Source organism: Crocodylus porosus, unplaced genomic scaffold (genome assembly GCF_001723895.1).
Source record: "Crocodylus porosus isolate Cpor-Errol unplaced genomic scaffold, CroPor_comp1, whole genome shotgun sequence".
Classification (NCBI taxonomy): Eukaryota; Metazoa; Chordata; order Crocodylia; family Crocodylidae; genus Crocodylus; species Crocodylus porosus.
Genome location: NW_017728947.1, coordinates 21144556 through 21149450, shown reverse-complemented (window position 1 = coordinate 21149450; position 4895 = coordinate 21144556).

The window sequence follows — 4895 nt, the reverse complement described above, 5'->3', positions numbered from 1 at the left end:
AGTCCAGCCCCCTGCCCAAAGGGCAGGAAGTCAGCTGGGGTCATAGGATCCCAGCAAGATAAGCATCCAATTTACTCTTGAAGGTGTTCAGTGTAGGATCTTTTAAAAGATAAAGCCAATGAAGAACCAAATGCATGCAACCCCCTTGATTGAGGGGAGGGGGGGGATCAATAGAAATGCACCTGTCACTCTCTCAATAGTTTATTAAACAATATAAGCCTTCAAAGAAATCGTTTTCCCTAAGAATCCACCCATCACTGGAGATTTCTAACAAATCATTTTTATTTCTAGCAAACATTGAAACAGAACAGAGTTTCATAAAGGTTATTTTAGTTTGGTTTCCTGTAACAGTAAAATAATGAATGTAGCAAACAATTTAAAATGAAGAAACATAATAGCTGAGTTGGGAAGGACATTAAACAGACTTGTCATAACCAACCAAAAACTCTTGAGAAAAAATATAAATGCTGAGAGAGAGAGAGTGTGAGTGTGTGTGTGTACAAGTCCTCTTAAGAGTGAGGATAGCCTTATTTTCTTTAGTCTATAGATGTTGTTCAGGACACATCAGGTCGGTGGTTCTCAAACTGTGTTCTCTGATACCAAGAGAAATGATCACGGATCCATTGGTTACTGTGCACCTTTATAATGTTCTCAAACAAAAGTTTGACAAGGGTACTTGCTGGTCTGCGAGAAATGTTGAGGGTTGACATTGGTTCAAAATGTTTTGGAACTGCATTAAAGATCATTACTTTGAATGATAAAGTCAGGGAGGATTCACAGCCAATGAGAGATTTATTAGCTCTGTCATATAAGTTGCATAAATAACAGGAGACTGCAACGTAAAAGTATGAGTTTCAGAAAATCTGCTATTTTTCAAAATCATTTTGTGGTAAATTTCAGCATATTTGTGAAATAGAAAAATAACTGTACGAGTCCAATTTCGGAGAAATGTGACACGGCAATGGTATTGATGGATTTCTTCCAAGGATGAAGTAAAATGTTCATGATGATGGTGACCTACCTGGTGACAGATGTATATTTGCAATTGAGAACGTCATCTGTTGATTTTATTCTGTTACCATTCTGCCAGAATGTAAAAAAACTTCATAATGAGACAGAATATTGGATTTACACCTATTTTTTATTTTTTCAGATTTCTTTCCTCTTAATCTCAAAAAATATTATCGATCCCTACAGTTCTTCTAATGAATTTAGTTGTTCTTCAGTGCTGTCTATTTTAGTAGAATTTACTGTGTTTGTATCTAGAGCATTTGTCTTATGTGCTAGATACTGGTCTCTGCTCTACCTGCATTTTCTAAACTAGGGAGTGCCAAACACCCAGAAAATTAGCGTCTCCTTTTACCTAGGAATTTCCTTGCATTTTCAGGTTGCAGCTGCAACATGGTCACAACATGCTTATGCCATGATAAATTGGTTTTTATTTGGTAGATTAGAATGGAGCCAGATGGAATTACCACGTTGTCACTTGAGTCTAGGGTATAATTATCCCTTGCAAAATAGTTAGTAACTGATGCATAGGAAAGTCACTTCATGGAATATGTCCACTCCAATCTCATCCCTAGGGGTAGCTCTGGTTAGTGCAAGCAAATTCACTTCCCACCTAAGAAGCTGTAATAGTACCTAAGGCAGACAGTTGAGGAGATCTTAGAAATATGCCTGCATCTTACCATGGAGTAAATTTACTGCAGAATAAAATCCAGGGTAAATCACTCTTTAGTAATTTGTAAATGTTGTACATCTGCATCCTCAAGAGAATCATTAAAGGCCTTAATGTCATTGTTGATCCTCCCCCTTTTATTTACATGGGTGATCAAATCCTTCCACTCATTTTTGTCCAAGTTCTTTTTTCTAGTCCTGAAACTTGCAAAGCTTTTGTAGTTCAGTCACCATGACCTTTAATTATTTTGTCACTACATCCGTTCTCCAGAATCCATTCGTCTCTGTTCAGCTGCCTCAGGCTTTTATTCTCTCCAGCATGTGTTGATAGTTCATAGATTCATACACTGTAAGGCTGGAAGGAACCCTGGAAGATCATCGGGTCCAGCCCTCTGCACCAAGCAGGAAAGATAACTGGGGTCAGGTGACCCCAGCAAGATGCCCATTCAGTCTCCCCTTGAAGATTTCCAGGGTAGGCGATTGTACCACCTCTGAAGGGAGCTTATTTCATAGTCTGGGTCCCCTAGTTGTGAAGTAGTTTTTTCCTAACATTGAGCCAGAAATGGTCTTCCAGGGGTTTGTGGCTGTTACTCCTAGTTTTCCCCAAGGGTGCCCTGGTGAGCAGTTGTTCACTGAACCTTTGATGTATGCCTCTGATGTAGCAGTAATCTGCTACCAAGTCCTCTCAGCCTTCTCTTTTTCAGGCTGAGGAGTACCAGAATCCTAAGCCTTTCCTCGTATGGATTGCCACGCAAGTCTCTGATCATACAGGTGGCCATTCTCTGGACACTCTCAAGCTTTACCACGTCCTTGTTAAAGCGTGGTGCCCAGAACGATGCGGTACTCCAGCTGTGGTCTTACCAGTGCCAGCTCATCTTCATACTGTGGTGAATTATTACCCCCAGGTCCCTTTTATCTGTAGTGCTGGTCAGGTTGACATTGCCAAGCCTGTAGATGTGCAGGGGATTGTTCATCCCCAGAAGCACTTTACATTTCTCGACATTGAATTTCATGATTCCAGTCTGCTCATCTTGCAAACCTGTTTAGGGCTGCCTGTATCTGCAGCCTATCTTCAAGCATGACCATGCTTCCCCATAACTTGGTGTCATCCGTGAACTTGGCCAGTGAGCTCTTCACTCCCGCATCCAAATCATTGATGAAGATGTTGAATATCACTGGACCAACCACCAACCCCTGCAGGACACCACTGGCCACTTCCCACCAAGATGACACAGACCTGTGCATTAGAACTCTCTGGGCCTTGCCCCCCAGCCAGTTTCCTACCCATCTGACAGTCTTGCAGTAAGCCCACAGTCTTCCAATTGTCTTGCAAAGACATTGTGCGTTACCAGATCAAAAGCTTTTTGGAAGCTGAGGTATATAATGTCAACCTCCTCTCTCTTATCCAGGTGGCGAGTCACCTGATTGTAAAAGGAGATGAGACTGGTGAGACAAGATCTGCCTGCGATAAAGCCATGCTGGGTATCATTCAGAATCCTACCTTCTGTAAGCTTATTGCACATAAACTCCTTAATGAATTTTTCCAGGATTTTCCCTGAGATAGCAGTTAGGCTAACTGGCCTATAGTTACCTGGATACTCCCTCCTCCCCTTCTTGAAGATGGGTACAACACTGGCCCTCTTGAGGTCCTCGAGGATCTCCCCAGAGCGCCATGAGTTTTGGAAGAACTTGGTCAGGGGTTCCATGATGACTTCAACCAGCTCCTTCAGCACTCTCAGATGAAGTTCATTCAGACCCACTGACATACGTCCAGTTTCTTTAATTGATCACGTACCAGTTCTACGGCAATAGTAGGAAGGCAGTCATTTGAACCTTCCTCATTTTGTACCCTAGCTGACATGATTTTCCCCTTGGCCCAGTGGAAGACCGAAGCAAAGTAGTTATTCAGTAGTTGTTTTCTCCCGAGTACCGCCAACTAGCTGTCCTGAGTTGTTGAGCAGTGGCCCCGCACTCCCATTTGGTTTCCTCATGTTCCCTGTGTACCTAAAGAAGGACGTGACCTTGATTCCCATTGCTAATTTTTGTTCAATTGCTGCCTTAGCTTTTCTAAGCTGATCCCTACAAGTGCGGGATCAGCTATATAGCCCTCCTTGGGGGGCTGCCCCTAGCTTCCGTTGACTTTATGCCTCTTTCTTCTTTCTTGAGAGGACCATGATTTCCCTGTTTAGCTAAAAGGGCTTCCAAGCCCTTTTGCTATATTTCCTCCGTATGGGAATAGACTTCCTTTGTGCTTCAAAGATCATGTCCTTTAGGAACGACCACCCTTCATATACTTCTTTTGCCTTCAGTTTCTGGCCCCTCAACACATTTCCTACTAGTGACCCGAGCTACACCTTCACCTTTTTTCCCTTTTCTGTCCCTTCTATGCAGGGCGTAACCCTTTATGGCTATGCTCCAGTCGTGTGAGGAGTCCCACCAGGTCTCTGTAATCCCTACTAGATATTGTAATGGCCACTGGAGAGCAGGAGGGCTAGTTTCTCCTGCTTGTTCCCCACGCTCTTGGCATTAGTGTGCAGGCACCCGAGTTGTCCTACTGAAACCCTGGACTTCCTGTCACGGTGAAGGAGAACTATTCCCGTGAGAGTGGCCCTCCTGCTGTCCCTATCTACAGAGCTTCCTTGTGTGTTGATCCCTGGGCAAGCTCCAGTCAGCGTTTCCCCATCCCCCAGCAATTTTAGTTTAAAACCCTATCAAGAAAATTAGCCTTCCTGGTCGAGAACAGGGACTTACCTCTCTGTGTGAGGTGGATGTTGTCTCTTCCCAGGACTCCACTCCCCCTGAAGTGTACTCTGTGGTCTAGGAAATCGGAGCCCTCTTGGTGGCACCATCATCGGAGATGTCAGTTCACTTCCTTGATGCATCATTCCCTCCTAGGACCATGGCCTGCAACAGGGAGCACAGAGGAGAAGACTACCTGAGCCCGACCCCTTGAGCCCAACCCCCAGAGCCCTGTAGTCACTCATGACCCAGTCCAGGTTACTTCTGGCCATGTCATTTGTTCCCACATGGATGAGGAGCATGGGGTAGTAGTCAAAGGACCAGATGAGCCTGTGGATCCTCTCCACAACATAGTTTCATAGTTTCTAGGGTCGGAAGGGACCTGAGTAGATCATCTAGTCCGACCCCCTGCCATGGCAGGAAAGAGTACTGGGGTCAAATCTGAATTTACCCTCTGCCAGCTTGTGACCGTTATTCCT